Source organism: Bos indicus x Bos taurus, chromosome 7, assembly GCF_003369695.1.
Source record: "Bos indicus x Bos taurus breed Angus x Brahman F1 hybrid chromosome 7, Bos_hybrid_MaternalHap_v2.0, whole genome shotgun sequence".
Classification (NCBI taxonomy): Eukaryota; Metazoa; Chordata; class Mammalia; order Artiodactyla; family Bovidae; genus Bos; species Bos indicus x Bos taurus.
Genome location: NC_040082.1, coordinates 78,924,091 through 78,944,711, shown reverse-complemented (window position 1 = coordinate 78,944,711; position 20,621 = coordinate 78,924,091). Strand labels below are relative to the sequence as shown.

General features: G+C 38.5%; 1 protein-coding gene across 1 annotated transcript in view; it reads right to left on the bottom strand.

Moving 5' to 3' along the window:
• Nucleotides 1-19,136, bottom strand: part of LOC113895586 (zinc finger protein 474) — a 62,900-nt gene extending 43,764 nt beyond the window's left edge. Inside the window, exon 1 of the mRNA XM_027546962.1 lies at nucleotides 18,937-19,136. The gene's annotated coding sequence lies outside the window, so the exon portion shown is untranslated. The remainder of the gene's footprint in view (nucleotides 1-18,936) is intronic.
• Nucleotides 19,137-20,621: the final 1,485 nt, after the last annotated feature.

Sequence of the window (20,621 nt, the reverse complement as noted above, 5' to 3'; positions counted from 1 at the left end):
GAAACACCCACAGGGTTTCCGAAGGGACATCATCTGCTGACACCTTGATTTTACCCCAGGGCACCCATGTTGGGCTTCTGACTTATACAATGATAAGATGAGCTGGCTTTCTTTAAAGCTGCTTATTTTATGGTATTTGCTATAGCAGTAATAGAAGACTAAAACACCCCAAGAGAAAAATATCAGCACTGTGAATGCAGCCTTCTGAAAACTATTGCTCAACTAAGTTTTGGCCATCCTATAACCCAGAAAATTAATAGTCAGCTCAGGGTCACACCCAGCTTTAGTCTCCACTGGAAATACCACCAGAATGACTCCTTTCCAGGGGCCTTGTTGAGAAGCCCCAGTCACCTCTCTATAATGAGAATTACAGTACAATTCATTCTAGAGTAACAAAACATAAATATTCACATAACGTTATAGAGTGGGTTCAAGGATCTCTGTCTAACTCTTATGAGAACCCTCAACCAGTGTGGCTAAAGAAATAATCCTTCAGATTTTGCATTCTCTTCAGTGTGGTCTGGCTTTTCTGACCACAAGTCAAGCTTGCTCTTCCCTGTCCTCTTTGACTGTATTCTTTGTTTTGGTATCTGCACATTTGCAACTGGTAGTTCAGTTCAGTTCAGTCATGTCCAACTCTTTGTGACCCCATGAACCGCAGCATGCCAGGCCTCCCTGTCCATCACCAGCCCAAGTCTACCCAAACCCATGTCCATCAAGTTGGTGATGCCATCCAGCCATCTCATCCTCTGTCGTCCCCTTCTCCTCCTGCCCTCAATCTTTCCCAGCATCAGGGTCTTTTCAAATGAGTCAGCTCTTCGCATCAGGTGGCCAAAGTATTGGAATTTCAGCTTTAGCATCAGTCCTTCCAACGAACACCCAGGACTGATCTCCTTTAGGATGGAGTGGTTGGATCTCTTTGCAGTCCAAGGGACTCTCGAGAGTCTTTTCCAACACTACAGTTCAAGAGCATCAATTCTTCGGTGCTCAGCTTTCTTCACAGTCCAACTCTCACATCCATACATGACCACTGGAAAAACCATAGCCTTGACTAGACGGACCTTTGTTGACAAAGTAATGTCTCTGCTTTTTAATATGCTGTCTAGGTTGATCATAACTTTCCTTCCAAGGAGTAAGCATCTTTTAATTTCATGGCTGCAATCACCATCTGCAGTGATTTTGGAACCCCAAAAAATAAGGCAGCCAGTTTCCACTGTTTCCCCATCTATTTGCCAGGAAGCAATGGGACTGGATGCCATGATCTTAGTTTTCTGAATGTTGAGCTTTAAGCCAACATTTTCACTCTCCTCTTTCACTTTCATCAAGAGGCTCTTCAGTTCTTCTTCACTTTCTGCCATAAGGGTGGTGTCATCTGCATATCTGAGGTTATTGATATTTCTCCCAGGAATCTTGATTCCAGCTTGTGCTTCCTCCAGCCCAGTGTTTAGAAACCTGATTTTACTACATTCTGCTCCAGGTTAATTGACTACATTTCTTGTCAAAGTGCCACATGCATAAGCTTTCCCTTCAAATCATGAAAAGCCTTATAACTAGTCTCAAGAATGTTGAGATTTGTTCCCAGTGTACCTTCACAATTATCTATATCAATTATTCACCATTATTTTTCCTTTCTCATTTCACCCACATCTATCTTACCACATACATGCACACACATACAACCACTCACATCCATCTACAAAGTCATACATACACATCTATTTACATACTCAAATTTATCTACTCACTCACACCCACACACCTTCACACTAACATGCATCCACTCACACCTATATATACACACCCAATCACTGACACCCACGTACACCTACCCATTCACTTACATCCATACTCATACCACATCTAACAATTCATACATCTCTCTATACACTCACCCCACACCCATCCACTCACATTCATGTACATGCCCACACCTATCCTTTGACCATCCTCAGTCCTAAAGGAAATCAACCCCAAATATTCATTGGAAGGACTGATGTTAAAGCTGAAGCTCTAATACTTTGGTCACCTGATACAAAGAGTTGGAAAAGACCCTGATGCTGGGAAAGTTAGAAGACAAAAGGGGAAGGAGGCAGCAGAGGATGAGGTGGTTGGATGGTATCAACAACTCAATGGACATAAATTTGAGCCAACTCTGGGAGATAGCAAAGATCAAGGCAGCCTGGCATGCTGCAGTCCATGGGGTTGCAAAGAGTCAGACATGACTTAGCGACTGAACAACAACAAGAATGTTGATTTCCCTATAGAAAATGGGGAAATTTTATATTTTCTTATAACATGTATAACATACAATTGAAAAAAGATGACAAGTGAAGAAATGTTGAGAACATCAACATTTAACATTCAGAGACTAGGGAAAGGAAGTTCTTTGGTTTCCTAACAGGATCCATTACAGAGTTTACTCTAAAAGCACACTTTTAGTAGGAAAATAGATCCCTCTGATTTACAAAATGTACTTTATACCTAACTTCTTGAGACTATGTATACTACACACTGCCAGACTTGTCTATTCCTTCCAATTCTGAATTTCTGTTTAATGTTGCTTCAAACAGTTGCCACCATGTCCCATCTTATGTTGCTAGTAGCTGACATACGTCTAAACATTTTTGCTGAAAATCTTGACAAATACTTCTGGCCTAGATAGCAAACTTCTGCTATAAAATTTTGCTGCATTTAGACAGAGCTTCAAGAATGAAAGAATTTATCTCCAACAGTATCTTCCCTCTAAATGCTAAATCCATTCCCACTCCTCTTTCTGTGTGTGATAGGCTCAGGTTATTCAGATATTAATCAAGGTTTCACTTACACATCTGGGAAAAAAGTTAAAGTTCAAGCAAATTCTGAAATACACTGGTACAGTCTAATTTGCTAAGTAAGAGCAGAAAAAGCAACTCAGCCAAGAATTCAGTAATACTCTTTTAGTTTCCACTTTAAAGTACTTTTGCAATAAATTCAGGTCTATTTTAAACACTGGCTCCAAAATGTCTATCAGCTATGGAATCTTGGGATATGTAACTTCTCTATGCCTCAGTTTCACTTACATTTTGAAAGAATGATTGATACCTTGCAGAGTTATTGTGAGGATTAAAAGTAAGATAAAATGCTTAGCACAGAGTCTGGTAGGGGATAAATATGATATCATAATTGTTACTATATGGTTTTAATAGGTCTTCTTTCCCATATTTTCAATAATAACACTGCAGGCTTAAAAATGTAATTAGGTGACTATAGATTTTTAAAATTATTCTTCCTGTTTAAAAATAGTCTGAGGAAGTCCTAAGTTTTTATTCTGTAGCTAATTCAAAGAACATTTTATTCATATTTCATTAAAAGACACTCCAACATGTAGTCCTGAAAAGGAAAAAAATACTGAAAAATTTTGAGAAACATCACTACATTTTCTAAAGTTATCAGATCAAAGCAGTATGAAATATTTCAATTATGGTGCTTGTCATACTGATAGCCCCTGCTAAAGAAACCTGCCCCTTCTCCTCTGGACCAATGGCCCTGGGTGGTCACGTTCGGTAGCATATTATTCAACTCCCAATCCCCAAGCTGATTGTATCAGAGCTTGGGCACTGGACAAACCTATCCATCATAGGCTCATCAGCAGTAGTCTATGACATGGCTGGACATGAACGGATGAACTGATTTAATCACACTTAGTCTCTTGGGAAGGATAACAGCAATGGCTGCTAAAGCAGAAAAGAAAATAAGAAAGAGTTGTGAAGTTGGAGAACAGAAGCATGAAACATCACAGAAAGTAAATTATGCTTAAGAAGACAGAATATGTAGAAGAGCTAAATATTTCTCTGCTGCTGTTAAGTCGCTTCAGTTGTGTCTGACTCTGTGCGACCCCAGAGATGGCAGCCCACCAGGCTCCCCCATCCCTGGGATTCTCCAGGCAAGAACACTGGAGTGGGTTGCCATTTCCTTCTCCAATGCATGAAAGTGAAAAGTGAAAGTGAAGTCGCTCAGTTGTGTCCGACCCTCAGTGACCCCATGGACTGCAGCCTTCTAGGCTCCTCCGTCCATGGGGTTTTCCAGGCAAGAGTATTGCAGTGGGGTGCCACTGTCTTCTCCATCACTAATTACTAGAGAAATGTAAATCAAATCTACAGTGAGATAGCACCTCACACCAGTAAGAATGGCCATCATCAAAAAGACTATAAATAATAAAAGCTGAAGAGCATGTAGAGAAAGGGGAACCTTCCTACACTGTTGGTAGGGATGTAAACTAGTACATCCACTGTGGAGAACAGTATGGAGGATCTCTAACCAAATAAAAATAGAGTTACATATGATCCTGCAATGGGCTTCCCAGGTGGCACCAGTGGTAAAGAATCTGCCTTTATAGATCCTGCCAATGCAGGAGACATGGATTCTATCCTTGGGTCAGAAAGATCCCCTGGAGAAGGCAATGGCAACCCCCTCCAGTATTCTTGCCTAGAGAATCCCATGGACAGAGGAGCCTGATGACCTATGGTCCAGAGGGTTGTAAAGAGTTGGATGTGATTGAAGCGCCTTATCACACAAACATGAATGATCCTGCAATACCATTCCCGAGCATATTCCCAGAGAAAACTCTAATATGAAAAGATATATGCACCCCAATGTTCACAGAAGCAATATTTACAATAGCAAGCAACCTAAATGTCCATGGACAGATGAATAGATGAAGAAGCTGTGGAATATATATACAATGGAATATTACTCAGTCATAAAAAATGAAATAATGTCATTTATAGCAACATGGATGGACCTAGAGATTATTATACAAAGTAAGTCAGGTAAAGACAAATATCATATGATATAACTTACATATGGAATCTTTAAAAATGATACAAATGAAACTATTCACAAAACAGAAAGAGATCCACAGATATAGAAAACAAAATTATGGTTACCAAAGGGAAAATGGGGGAGGGGAGTGGCAGATAAAGTAGGAATCTGGGATTAACAGATACATACTACTCTATATAAAATAAACAATAAGGATATATTGTATGGGATAGGAAACTATATTCAATATCTTATAATAACCTATAATGGAAAGTATCTGAAAAAGAATATGTGTATGTATTAATACACACACACACACACACGAATCACCTTGCTGCACACCTGAAACTAACACAACTATTGTAATACAACTGTAAATCAACTACATTTCAATTTTTAAAGATTAAAATAAAGAAGAAAAAGACAGAAAAGAAGGAGATGGAATGACTGTGGATGAAACAGGGTAGAGCATGGGAATTGGCTAATGATGGAGCACTCAGGTGAGCAGCCACGAGGGCTGCCACTGCTACCTGGGTGCAGAATACGCACGATATTCTTTCGTCTTTATGTCTTGCAGTATGTCTGGAAAATATGTGCACTCCTGGAACTTTATAATTCTATTGGAGAATGGAAGAAACCTCTGTCACAATGTCCCAAAGAAGAAACGAGAGATTATGTTCAGATATGACTAAAGTATAAAGAGAAAGCAGGCCACCTCACAAGTGGGAAAGTAGTGACCAGGTCAGGGTTGCAGAGTTTGACTATGGATAGGGCTCTTTCTTCATCTCTCCTAAAAAGGAAAACAGGCTGGGGCTTTAGTTCTATTCAGAAAGAGGCCTACTATAGGGCTGAATAGAGGCATAGTATAGGGCTGAAAGGTGATTGTAGCCATGAAATTAAAAGATGCTTACTCCTTGGAAGGAAAGTTATGACCAATAACTTTCCAATAACTTTTTAATATGACAGCATATTAAAAAGCAGAGACATTACTTTGTCAACAAAGGTCCGTCTAGTCAAGGCTGTGGTTTTTCCAGTAGTCATGTATGGATGTGAGAGTTGGACTGTGAAGAAAGCTGAGCGCCGAAGAATTGATGCTTCTGAACTGTGGTGTTGGAGAAAACTCTTGAGAGTCCCTTGGACTGCAAGGAGATCCGACCACTCCATCCTAAAGGAGATCAGTCCTGGGTGTTCATTGGAAGGACTGATGTTGAAGCTGAAACTCCAACACTTTGGCCACCTGATGCGAAGAGCTGACTCATTTGAAAAGACCCTGATGCTGGGAAAGATTGAGGGCAGGAGGAGAAGGGGACAACAGAGGATGAGATGGTTGGATGGCATCACCAACTCAATGGACATGGGTTTGGGTAGACTCTGGCAGTTGGTGATGGTCAGGGAGGCCTGGTGTGCTGTGGTTCATGGGGTCGCAGAGTCGGACACAACTGAGTGACTGAACTCAACTGAACTGATAGGGCTGAAAAGCCAAAGGGGATAATATCTGACTGTTAATGCTGAATAATCAGCATAAATAAAAAAGAACTTAGTTGAGAAACTCTTTTGACTTTCCTCTATAATTCTGAAGCTTTTATAAAAATTACTTACTAATTATTTTGGTGTTTGGCCTGGAGAACAGAATCCACTCAACTCTTTGGCTAGGAATTTCTCTGGAACAGGTAGTTCTTGCCCTTTGTGAGGTCTGGTTGTTTGAGTCCCCTGTGTTTCCATGAACATGTAACCTTATAATAAATGCCCTGTCTAAGTACACTTGAGTTCCCTAAGAAGGCCTGGGTGGAGTTGGATTTATTTAATAATTCATTCAGCCCAGAATGCTGCCTCTGGCAGAAGAGCCTAGAACAGATATTTTGTGATATAATTTTTGAGTTCCCATTACCACAACCACAGTTAGACATATTTCCAAATAATCCAACCCTTCCATCTATGAGTTAACTAACAGACTACTACAATACATTTACTTCATCTATATACCTGTTAGGATTGTGTGTTGTGAATCTGAGTCAGTTGAACTGAGGTGGGCAAATCTACAGCCTGTTATACAAAGTGAAATATTATAAGTCATAAAAAGATAAACAAATATTGTATATTAACACATATATAGAGAGTCTAGGGACTTACCTGGTGGCTCAGATGGTAAAGAATCAGCCTGCAATGAGGGAGACCTGGGTTCAATCCATGGGCTGTAAAGATCCCCTGGAGGAAGGCATGGCAACCCACTCCAGTATTCTTGCTTGGAGAATCCCCATGGACAGAGAAGCCTGGCAGACTACAGTCCTGCTGCTGCTGCTAAGTCGCGTCAGTCGTGCCCGACTCTGTGCGACCCCATAGACGGCAGCCCACCAGGCTCCCCCGTCCCTGGGATTCTCCAGGCAAGAACACTGGAGTGGGTTGCCATTTCCTTCTCCAATGCATGAAAGTGGAAAGTGAAAGTGAAGTCGCTCAGTCGTGTCCGACTCTTCTTGACCCCATGGACTGTAGCCCACCAGGCTCCTCCATCCATGGGATTTTCCAGGCAAGAGTACTGGAGTGGGGTGCCATTGCCTTCTCCTAGATTACAGTCCATGGGGTCACAAAGAGTCAGACATGACTGAGCGACTAAGAATACGGCATCTAGAAAGATGGTACTGATGAACCTATTTGCAGGGCAGGAATAGAGATGCAGACAGAGAGAACTGACTTGTGGATACAGTGAGGGAAGAAGAAGGTGGGAAGAACTGAGAGCAGCAATGAAATATATACATTACCACATGTAAAATCGATAGCTAGTGGGAAGTTGCTATATAACACAAGAAGTGCAGTCTGGTGCTCTGTGACAACCTAAAGGGGTGGGATGGGGTGGAGGTGGGAGGGAGGTTCAAGGTAGGTGGGGATATATGTATACTTATGGCTGATTCACATTGTTGTACAGCAGAAACCAACACAACCTTGTAAAGCAATTATCCTCCAATTAAAAATCAATTAAAGAAAAAGAAAAAAAGGTTTGTGTATCACTTTTAATAAAAAGACTCCTATTCTAATCACTTAAAGAAACAGAGGCATAACTTTTTACTTAAGTAAGAAGGATTTTTTGAAAAAAGCAATCAGATTCTCAATAATACCAAGGCTTCAGTGATAGTCTTGGCCTTTCCTTCATGGATGCAACTACTACACTATTACGATGAAATTATTTGCATTATATGATTCTAAATACTATCTTCGTATAGGACAGATGGACCATGCCTAGGGTCTAGCAGAGCTCTTTTTCCTATGTGGTTTTTCTGTGAAGGTTGGTGGTTAACCCAACCTCCAGGGCAACTTATTAGAGACTGCCATCAGTCAAGGTCCACGGGACACTAACAAGAGTCATCATGAACATCCTCCTTTCATTCTCCTCTTTTATCTTTCCTGCCCTTTGAGGCCCAGAAGTCTCATCAGCAAAGGCCACTCCACTCAAAGACATATATAGCAATTCACTCCTATGGTGACTAAACAGGCTTTTCCTTCCTCCATATCTTGAGAATTATTTCATTATTCTGGACCCTAGGGTGGAAACGTACAGATGAGATGCACTTAGTCCTCATTTGCTTTCAGTGGGCTTTATAAATTTCTTGGTTTTTACTTTTTCTGTTCATTGTTCTTTTCTCCCTGTAGCCTCCTGAAGCTTCCACTTAAGTGTTGTAGCTGTTTGTTCATAGTTTTTCACTTTTCTGATTTTTTGAATCTTATAATACCACAATTATATGGGAAGATTAAATAGGCTGAAATATCTCAAGACATTATGAAATCAGTATTTGAAAATGTATAGATTTTAAATCTGTTTCGTAAATACCATGTGGAAGGATGACACAATTTCAGGCTACAGATTTTTCTCTATTGATTAATTATAAAATTCCAGTCACAAAATTAAGACTAACACTAAAAGTTATTAAACTGTTGGTGAATCACAACATTACCTATTTTATTTAGACACACAACGGATAGTGTCCATTTCAGAAATTACAGCTAGAACAGTATTCTTGTGCTACTTACCAGTAAGCTTTTCCTGGGAGTCTCTGTTGAAAAGTTTATTTGGAAACTTTTTGTTACTCATAAACACCCCAACAGCTAAAATAATTAAACTCCACTTGACACAGTATTCGACATAGGAAAGAGGCTAACTGAAGAGGAAAATGTGGTCTTAATTTTTGCTGACTGAAATGTCATGTGTTTCATATATACTATGGTTCACTTGGAACTGAACAGATAGAGCAGTCCAAGATTTATCATTATTTTAATATTGCACAATCATTTGGTATTTTTGAGAGGAAATGCCACAAAGTGATTCAAATAATGTAAAAACTAATTTCTTACTACACATTTTGCAAAGACCTACAATATAAATAATTTTTCACAAACTAAATGTATGTATTTCCATCCTTTCAGTGAATATATACACTTGGCAAGAGGCTGGAATCTTATTAGCTCTATTTATCATAACTACACTGAACACTCTCTTCTAACTGGTCACACACACATACACACATCCCCCTCTATACATTTTCCTCCATATCCCTTCTAGGTCAAGAGAACAGACTGATAACCCTTGTCATAATCTTCATTTGACAACGAATCCATGCCAGGATTCCAGTCCATGTAGCATGTAATTGGTAATGATATGCTGGATTGTAACTAGGTCAGATGATACTAATAAGAACAACAGTTGGCTAAACATTGAATTCTGAGTCTTTCTCCAACCATGGATTTCTTCTATTTCCAATCCTCACTACTTTCACTTTGTACATTTCACAGTAATTTTACTGAAATAACCTTTGACCACATCTTTTGACCTGGGAGAGGTCCTACTTAGTGGTGAAGGCAGGGGAAATGATCATGAGGAAACCTTCCTTTGCCCCAGCTCTACAACTAACTTCTTGATCTTCTTGTGGGCTTGTACGGGAGATGTGGGGTTGGGAGAGGAGAACAAGAAAAAAGGTAAAAGGAACTAGTAGACACTCTAAATATTCATCTGCAATGTGTGAGACCTGGGTTCAGTCCCTGGGTCGGGAAGATCCCCTGGAGGAGGGCATGGCAACTTACTCCAGTATTCTTGCCTGGATAGAGGAGCCTTGAGGGCTATAGTCCACAAGGTCGCAAAGAGTTGGACACGACTGAACAATTAGGCACGGATACTCTAAAAATAGATTTAGCATTTTTTATCCCCATGTAAGTGCCTTTGAATGATTCCACAGGAAAGTAAACATCTCACTTTACACCAGTCACCTTATATTTTCTTTCTGCTTACTTTCTCCTCTCCTGTCCTCAGCTTTTGTGTGTGTTAGTGTCTCTCCTTTCCCTATTCTTTCACTCCTGTCTCCATTCTTCTAGTGATGCTGGATAACCTCATGATACTATATTAATTCACATACAAACATTCTTCACATCTGTCTCTAATGTAGCCAGTTTATCCCATTTGGATGTTTTGTGCACTCTCTTAAGTTTACTGCCTTGCAGGTAAAGGGATGGGCCTTGTTGTCCACATGCTCTTTTAGGCACAGCAGGAGAAAAATTACTCCTACTGTCTAATCCTTCTCTTTCAGAGCAGACATAGTCCTCTACTAAAGTTCTAAAACAAATCCTCAACCTCCCCCGACTAAACGTACTACGGTTGTGGCACTGTTCTCAAAATAAAGGCCAAACGCTGGAACTTCTATAACTGGTGCCTCCCTAAGCCTCTGCTCTGGGCTCCCTTAACTCTCTCCCGTCTGTGCTGTGCTGCATCCTTGTTTACCTCTCGGTTCCTCAAATAAACCACTCATTCTTGCTCCAGGTTAGGGGAGAGACGGAAAAGGAGCTTTGCACATGCTCTTGCTACTGCCTAGAATCTTCCCCCAGCACTTTGGGTAGCTTTCTTATTTTATTTTCCAGATCTCTGTTGAAATGTCAACTCCAACAGACAGACCCTTCCTGACTACTCTTTCTCAGGTAATTTCTTTGTCTCTTCCTAAAACACACACACACACACACAGAGAAACACACAAGGGCACATAGACACTCATGCACCTACACAGACGCATGTGCACACACGCACATACACATGAACATACCCGTGTATGCGCACCATACAGACACGTGAACACACTCATGTACGTGTGTACCACGCCACCACCACTCTCACAGTTATGTGCACACTTATGACAGAGCTATTTATTTTCTTCCCAGCTCTTACAGCATATATTATCATTGTTTGTCTGTTTACATGTGCAGTATTGGTTTCCTTTACTTGAACGTAACCTCTGTGAACATTAGGGTCTTATTTGCTCTCCGCATAGTCACATCCCAAGCAACTAGTCCAGTGCCAAGCACATTGCGGGCACTAACAAAAAACTGCTGCATGTTGAATGAGCCGAGTAAGATTAGCTTGATTTTAAACAGATTTTGAAAACAAAAATCAAGCCCATTAATTAAACAGAAGAATAAAAACAGAAAAGGACTTTTGTAGAAAAAGGATTAAAAACTACTTTTGTGGTGTTTTCTCAAGTATTAGGGATATCTGAGCATCTAACCCTTGTTTAATCTTCCCAATAATACTAACTCAAGGGATTAGTATTTTGCAGAAATCTTTTTGAATCTAACTCCTAGAGTAACGAAAATTTTAAAAAAAGTAAACAAATGAGGCCTAATGAAACTTAAAAGCTTTTGTACAGCAAAAGAAACCATAAACAAAATGAAAAGACAACAAACATAACGGGAGAAAATATTTGCAAAGAAAGCGAATGACAAGGGATTAATCTCCAAAATATACAAATAGCTTATGCAGCTCAATGTTAATAAAACAAACAAACTAATCAAAAAAGGGCCAATCTAAATAGAAATTTCTCTAAAGAAGACATACAGGTGGCCAGAAAAGCACATGAAAAGATGCTCAGCATTACTAATTATAGGAGAAATGCAAGTTAAAACTGCAATGAGCTATCACCTCACACTGATCAGAATGGCTATCATCAAAAAGTCTACAAACAATAAATGCTGGAGAGGGTGTGGAGGGAACCCACATACTTTGCTGATGGGAATGTAAACTGGTACAACAACTATGGAGAACAGCATGGAGGTTTTTTAAAATCTAAAACCAGAACCACCATATGATTCGTCAATCCCACTCCTGGGTATACATCTGCAGAAAGCAACGCTTCGAAAAAATACATGCACCCCAGTGTTCATAGCAGCACTATTAACAATAGCCAAGACATGCAAACACTCTATTAATAAATGTCTATCAACAGATGAATGGATAACGAAGATGTGATACATAAATGGATAAAGAAGATATGATACATATATACAAAGGCATATTATTCAGTCATAAAAAAGAATGAAACAATGCCATTTGCAGGAACATGAATGAACCTAGAGAGTGTAATACTAAGTGACAGACAAAAAGGGACAAATACCATATGATATCATTCATATGTGGAATCTAATTTTTAAAAATGATACAAATGAACTTATTTATAAAATAGTGTCACAGATTTTGAAAACAAACTTATGGTTACCATAGGGGAAATGTGAGGATGGGGGGAGGAATAAATCAGGAGCTTTGGGTTAATATACTATATATAAAATATATAACCAACAAGGATCACCTGTATAGCACAGGGAACTCTACTCAATATTCTGTGATACCCTATAAGGGTAAAGGAACAATAAAAGAAGGAATACATGTATAATTGAGTTGTACACCTGAAACTAGCACAATGTTGTAAATCACCTATATTTCAATAGCTTTTTAAAGGAATTATCATTCTGGACTTCCAAGTGTAACTATAGTCAGTCACTTGTATCTTCAGGTTTTGCATCTGCAGAATCAACCAACATCAGATCAAAAATATTTTTTAAAAGTCCAGAAAGTTCTAGAAAAACATAACTCGAATTTGCCATACACTGGCAACTATTTACACAGCATTTACGTTGTATTAGGTATTACAAGCAATCCAGAGAGGATTTAAAAGTATACTGGAGGATGAGTGTAGGTCATATGTAAATACTATACCATTTTGTGGCAAGAATACACAGAAGAACTGTACAAAAAAGATCTTCATGACCCAGATAATCACGATGGTGTGATCACTGACCTAGAGCCAGACATCCTGGAATGTGAAGTGGGTCTTAGAAAGCATCACTACAAACAAAGCTAGTGGAGGTGATGGAATTCCAGTTGAGCTGTTCCAGGTCCTGAAAGATGATGCTGTGAAAGTGCTGCACTCAATATGCCAGCAAACTGGAAAACTCAGCAGTGGCACAGGACTGGAGAAGGTCAGTTTTCATTCCAATCCCAAAGAAAGGCAATGCCAAAGAATGCTCAAACTACCGCACAATTGCACTCATCTCACACGCTAGTAAAGTAATGCTTAAAATTTTCCAAGCCAGGCTTAAGCAATATGTGAACCGTGAACTTCCTGATGTTCAAGCTGGTTTTAGAAAAGGCAGAGGAACCAGAGATCAAATTGCCAACATCCGCTGGATCATGGAAAAAGCAAGAGAGTTCCAGAAAAACATCTATTTCTGCTTTACTGACTATGCCAAAGCCTTTGACAGTGTGGACCACAATAAACTGTGGAAAATTCTTCAAGACATGGGAATACCAGACTACCTGATCTGCCTCTTGAGAAATTTTTATGCAGGTCAGGAAGCAACATTTAGAACTGGACATGAAACAACAGACTGGTTCCAAATAGGAAAGGGAGTACGTCAAGGCTGTACATTGTCATCCTGCTTATTTAACTTATATGCAGAGTACATCATGAGAAACGCTGGACTGGAAGAAACACAAGCTGGAATCAAGATTGCCGGGAGAAATATCAATAACCTCAGATATGCAGATGACACCACCCTTATGGCAGAAAGTGAAGAGGAACTAAAAAGCCTCTTGATGAAGGTGAAAGAGGAGAGTGAAAAAGTTGGCTTAAAGCTCAACATTCAGGAAACGAAGATCATGGCACCCAGTCCCACCACTTCATGGGAAATAGATGGGGAAACAGTGGAAACAGTGTCAGACTTTATTTTTTTGGGCTCCAAAATCACTGCAGATGGTGACTGCAGCCATGAAATTAAGACTCTTACTCCTTGGAAGGAAAGTTATGACCAACCTAGATAGCATATTCTAAAGCAGAGACATTACTTTGCCAACAAAGGTTCATCTAGTCAAGGCTATGGTTTTCCTGTGGTCATGTATGGATGTGAGAGTTGGACTGTGAAGAAAGCTGAGCACCGAAGAATTGATGCTTTTGAACTGTGGTGTTGGAGAAGACTCTTGAAAGTCCTTGGACTGCAAGGAGATCCAACCAGTCCATTCTAAAGGAGATCAGCCCTGGGATTTCTTTGGAAGGAATGATGCTAAAGCTGAAACTCCAGTACTTTGGCCACCTCATGTGAAGAGTTGACTCACTGGAAAAGACTCTGATGCTGGGAGGGATTGTGGGCAAGAGGAGAAGGGGACGACAGAGGATGAGATGCCTGGATGGCATCACTGACTCGATGGACATGAGTCTGAGTGAACTCCAGGAGTTGGTGATGGACAGGGAGGCCTGGTGTGCTGTGATTCATGGGGTTGCAAAGAGTCGGACATGACTGAGCAACTGATCTGATCTGATCTGATCTGATACCATTTTGTATAAGAGACTTGAGGATCCACAGATTTTGGTTTCAGTAGGCAGTCCTGGACCCAACTGCCCAAGGATCTTGAGGCTGGATTACCTATATACCAAATCCAATAGAAATGAGAATCCAGCCAAGGACTGTGTACTGAACCAAGCCCTATACCCCATGGTAAAGACTGTTCAACAAAAAATGAGCTACCTGCATCTATGGCATGAAGCTCCTCCCAAGAACAGAGCTAGACAAGCACATCAGAGGTGGCTTTATGACTAGGTAGACACATGTATTAGGTGCTGTAGGACTAGGAAGAAAACTGAAGGAGAAACAAAGTTAGGTTTTCCTTAACTGATTTAATTTGTATATTGTTTCTTTTGACCACATGCATTCTGAATGCAGATGACTTTCAAAGCTTAATTCTCCTTGGAAGTCATATTTTCTTTGAACATAGCCCTATAGTACCGGGCACTCAGAGGAAGAATAGTTTCAAGGCCATGGTTCTTTATATGTCAATATACAATTTTGCAAAGTATTTCATTAGAATTCCTTGAAGATTAGAACAAGGGTCGACAGTCTAGGGTTCCCTGGTCAAACCTGGCCAGCTGTCCATCTTTTTTTTTTTTTTTTTGTAAATAAGGTTTTACTGGCACAGAGCCATGCTTGTTCATTGGTGTATTTGTCTTGATTGTTTTTGTCTTACCACTGCAGAGCAGACAGACTACGAGGCCTAAATTATTTATTATATGGCCATTTATAGGAAAAGTTTCCTAACCTCTGAATTAGAGCACACAAACGAGAACACTCCATTTTAACAGTGAAACATCCAATTATTCATCAATGTGAATGTACAAAATAGCACTCGGTGCAACCACAATCCTAACAAGTTTTGTTTGCGAGAACTCCATAGGCCTCCTTTTAGAATTCTCTGAAATAAATGTTTGGCTGCACTGACTCTGGACATTCTATTTGCGTTGTTGTCACTTTTAACCTGCTAACAATGTGCCTCCTTTACATTTCCCTTCCTGTTGCCCCCAACACCGTGTGTGCATTCTGCTGTACTTGTATGCTGTAATTTAGAAAAAGTTTGTCTACGGCTTTAAGACTCCACAGGAATCTCCTCTGCTGCCTCAGGAAGGGTGCTCTGGAATTGCTCACATTCTTCACCACTTACGACTTATCTCTTGAACTGCAAAATGCCTAAAAATGTTTTATTCACCAGGGAGTTTGGGGAAATTTTTTAAAATAATAATATTAGAATAAAATAATATTCATTTAAATTATATAAATCCAGAGAAGAAATGGTCATATTAAAGTCCAGTTTCTGAACAAATTTCTCTTAGAAATAATATATAAGATTCAACTTCCAAAACAGGTTGGAAAATTCAAATGGATAGAAGGGATAGTTTACATTCTCGGGCTTAAAAGAAATGGATGTTTTATGACAGGGATAGCAAACTTGAAAAGCCTGAGGAAGTATTTTTCTTTAGTAAACTTCTGAGTGCTGATAATTTTCTGTAAATTCATAGGAATGCGTAAAAACATTCTATCCAATGTTTATTTTATCAGGCATAGGTTTTTTTCTCTATAATTGTGAGGTATACGCTGTTAAATAGGCAAGAGAGTAGAGATTATAAGTATTGTTTCCTTGTAGAAATTATGAACAAATATTTTTCTCCCCTCTTTCCTTGTTTAGACCAGTGTCTGAAAAACAGTAGACAATAAATTATTGAATGAATGAATGAATGAAAATTAAGTTCAAGCCACATTTTGTACAAATGGGTTTGAAAAATGCATCCCTTTTACTGGGATTATCATTCTTGATTAAATTTATAACCATATATTTTTGGTTTTTGCTTACCACAGAATAGCTTAAGATCAGATTACTGTCTAGGAGGAGATTTGGAAAACATAAGAGACAGAATGCCCAATCTGATTTAAACTCTTATGCATGGTTCCACTGGCAAACAGTCATGGAAGCACTCAACGTGTATATCTGTTTTGAAGTTGGACGCGACTGAGCGATGAACACTTTTCATACACACAAGCCAAGATAACTGGCTTATTAAAAATTAATGATGCCAATAAAGACATCAGTGCAACTATAATCCTATCAAGTTTTGTTTAGATTGATGTAATGGAATAGAGTCTAGAAATAAATGGTCGATTCACATATGTGGTCAATTCATATTGACAAAGATGCCAAGATAATTCAATAAAGAGAGGAAAATCTTTTAAACAAATAATGGTGGAACAACTGGATTCATGTGGCAGAAAAATTAGTATCAACCATCTACTGTCACCAAATGCAGAAACTAACTCAAGGTGAATCACAGAACTACATATAAAAACTAAAACTATAAAGCTTCTAGAAGAAAGTATAGGAAAATACTTTATGATCTCAATATTTGCAAAGATTTCTTAGACAAAGAAACCAAATGGCACTAAACATAAAAGAATTTAAAATTGTACTTCATGTAAATTAGAAACATCTATCCTTTAAAAAATATCATTAAGAAAACTAAAAGATAAGCCACAGACTGGGAAGAATTTTTTGCAATGCATGTATTTGACACATATCTGGCAAGCAACCCAACATGGGTTGCCCAAGACAGGCAAGAGCTTTGAATAGACTATTCACAACAACAAGAAAATGTATAAAATATCAATAAGCTCATGAAATAATAGTGAAAGAAAGTGAAGTCGCTCAGTCGTGTCCGACTCTTTGTGACCCCATGGACTGTAGCCTACCAGGCTCCTCCATCCGTGGGATTCTCCAGGCAAGCGTACTGGAGTGGGTTGCCATTTCCTTCTCTAGGAGATCTTCCCAACCCAGGGATGGAACCCTGGTCTCCCACATTGCAGGCAGACACTTTACTGTCTGAGCCAACAGGGAAGCTACAAATAATAGTAAATTAAACTAAAAAAATTAATTTGCATTTTCCTGTTATTAGAATGGCTAAAAAACTTTAAATTGTCAATACCAAGTGTTAGGATGTGAAAAAAACAGAAACTCTCATATATGCCTGATAGGAGTATGAAATATTACAACCATTCTGTAGAACCTTTGGGCAGTTTCTCATAAAGTCAAATCTATATCTAGCTGATAACATGGACATTCTATTCCTAAATAATTACAAATGACATAAACACAGGTTAACAGGTGAATGGATAAATCATCTATGATGCATTCATATAACAGAATATTACTCCACAATACAAATAAACAAATCACATACAATGACATAGATCTCTTTCAAAAATATTATGCCAAATAAAAGATCATATGCAAAAGAGAATGTATGAATTATTTCATTTATATAAAATTCTAAACAGGTAATGCTAATCTGTAGGTGACAGAAAGTAGATCAGTGATTACTTAGTGGCTGGGTGGGCAGAGAATGAACTACAAAGGTTAATGGACATGTTCTTATATTGTATCATTGGTGATAAAATGGATAAAATCACTCTTCAAAACTCATTAAACTGTGTACTTAAAATGAGTGTATTTTATTGTATGTGAATTATATATCAATGAAGATGATATAAAAAGAAGAAACATTTAAACGGGATAAGAAATATGAATAGATAGTTAACAAAAGAGAGATACAAGTCTCTAACAAGCTCGTGTAAAAAATGCTTAACTAATTTTTAGTCATGAAGGAAATATAAATTATAACCACAGTGCCATATCATTTCATATTCCTTATAAAGTTAAGCATACATCTACCCTATCATCCATCAATTTTAGTCCTAGGTTTGAACCCAAGATAAATGAAAACACATGTCCACCAAAAGACTTGTGCGAGAATGTTTAGAGCAGCTTTAGTTATAGGAGCCCCAACCTGGAAACAAACCAAATATCAATTAATAAGAAAATCGATAAACAGCTGTATAATAATTCTATAATGCTATAATACTCATCTATACAAGGAATTGAACTGCTTATATACATAGCAACAGGAACCGTCTCAGAAACATTTTTCTGAGCCAATGAAGTCAGATACAAGAATATACACTGAATGATTCTACTCATATAGAACTCATGAACAGCCAAATTATTCTCATAGTAATAGAAATGAGAAGTGTGGTTGCCTATGGAAGGGGGATTGACTGGAAGGCCTGTGAGGAAACTTTCTGGGCTATATAATTCTGATAAATGTTAAAAATGTATTTTATCGACTTTTCTTTGAAGAAAATTTTAAATATCGACCCCTTAAGTGGAATTTGATTCTTTTAGTAATTAAAACATTTAATTCATAGTTCACATTATTGCCAAAATCATCCAGTGAAGTAAAACCGTATTTGTTCATTTGTTTAATAGTACTTGAGGGTTATTTTTTTAACTCAAGAATGGATTACTTTTCTTTGGATTCCTTTTCTATAGCAAGCAAGTATCCCTACATAGTGGTGAGAAGGAAGTGGAAGAGATTAAGGTCATTATTGCTAGTTGAAAGATAAGACTTGAGACTGATTAGCTACCAGACAACAGAGAAAGAACACACCTTCTGGGAGCCTCACCTTGTAATACTCGTTCTTTATTTTTCTATTTCGGCTTTTGTCATGGCTTGCTGAATCCCTTGGTGGGGTAGCTGGTGGAAACAGGAGTAGAACAGCTGGGAGCTCCAGAATTCACATCCCCTCTTGCAGGAGTTCTTTTAGGAGGTGAGGCTGGCTGCCAGGAGCAGGAACCCCTGCCTTTGTCGCCTGGATGTATCCTGGCAACCTGTCAACAAAACGAACAGGACTGAGTTCTGTAGTAACAGATTGGAAACTCCAAAACAAGGGGAGAAGAAACTCAGAAACGGATGGCAAAATAGGTATGGACCTCAGCTTTCTTTGAAGTTGACTCTGGGAGTTTTACCAGTGGACTAAGCATCACAAAAAGGGATGCAGATTGATTTAAGCCATTCTTGGCAATGGAATGGAGAAACACTTCTTTTTTCCTAAAGAAGAAAAAAAAATACTGATTATTCTATTGATCTTTTCTAGAATGTTTAAAAATAGGAGACCTTGACCTCTTCTAAAAGGAAATGGATATTCTCCATGGTTCTCAAAGGATGTATTGGTGTGAAATATAACAAAAATGCAAGAGATAGAAGATAATTATTTTCTAATGTGTCTTAAGATATAGAAACCATTGCTAAAAACTAAGGTCAACATTTAAAAAATGTCTCTAAAATATTTTTTAAAACCCTACATTTAAAAATACTCTGAGATATTAGGCTAATCATGGTACAATTCTAAGAAATTATTTTCTAATTCTGTAAATATTAAAAACTCATAAGGTCAAACAGTTTACTAACTTAGGAAGAAGTCCATAATATGTTTCTAAATGAAAAAGAGAAACTACAAAGCAGAATAAATATGATCTCATTAAACTCTGTGTATGTGTGTATGCACACATGTCCACATACATGTGCTTAAAGAACATATACAAAAATGTTAACAGCAGTTATCACTGGATGATGACCTTAAGAAACATTTTATTAAATATTCCTTAGGGCTAGGAATTAGCGAGAAAATTCTAATCTTCTAGATTCCAAAATCCTATCCTTCACCCCCAGATAACTGAATTGGGATATACAGGTAATTCACAGGACTACTAATTCTGTTGAAATAACTTCAGACCACACAGTCTAAAGACCTCACTGGATAATGAAGTTCCATATTCTAACACTAGATAATGCTCTAGAGATGAGCAGATGTGTCCTCAACAGAGATTTAAAGATATTTCAATTATACTATCACATAAGATAGTTCTAATTTGGATGCTTTTCTCCCAAAACCGTTCAAAAGAGACCATACGTAGATGATAAAGCATACCTAAAATAACTAAACAGCTGCTATGACAGTGACTAAATATTGAGATGGGGAAAGAAAACTTAGTCTTACATTTGGCTTCTTACAAACTTGCAGGTCCCTAGTTAACATATTTTGTACTTTATACAAACTGCATGCCTTCTTGGCCCTATTGTGAGCTAAATGAGATATTTCTCATTTAGCCCAATAAGTAAACACCACCCCAAGTGCACACACAGTATTCAGTCCAGTGGCCAGCTATTTGAGCCAGATGGCAGAAGAACAAACAGGAAATGCTGGCGTGGGACAGGACAACCCCGGGAAAACACCAGGAGAGCAGATATTTCCATGCTAAAATAGGGCAAAGAGTTCTTTATCTGGACGGGAGGGACTGCTCTCAGGAG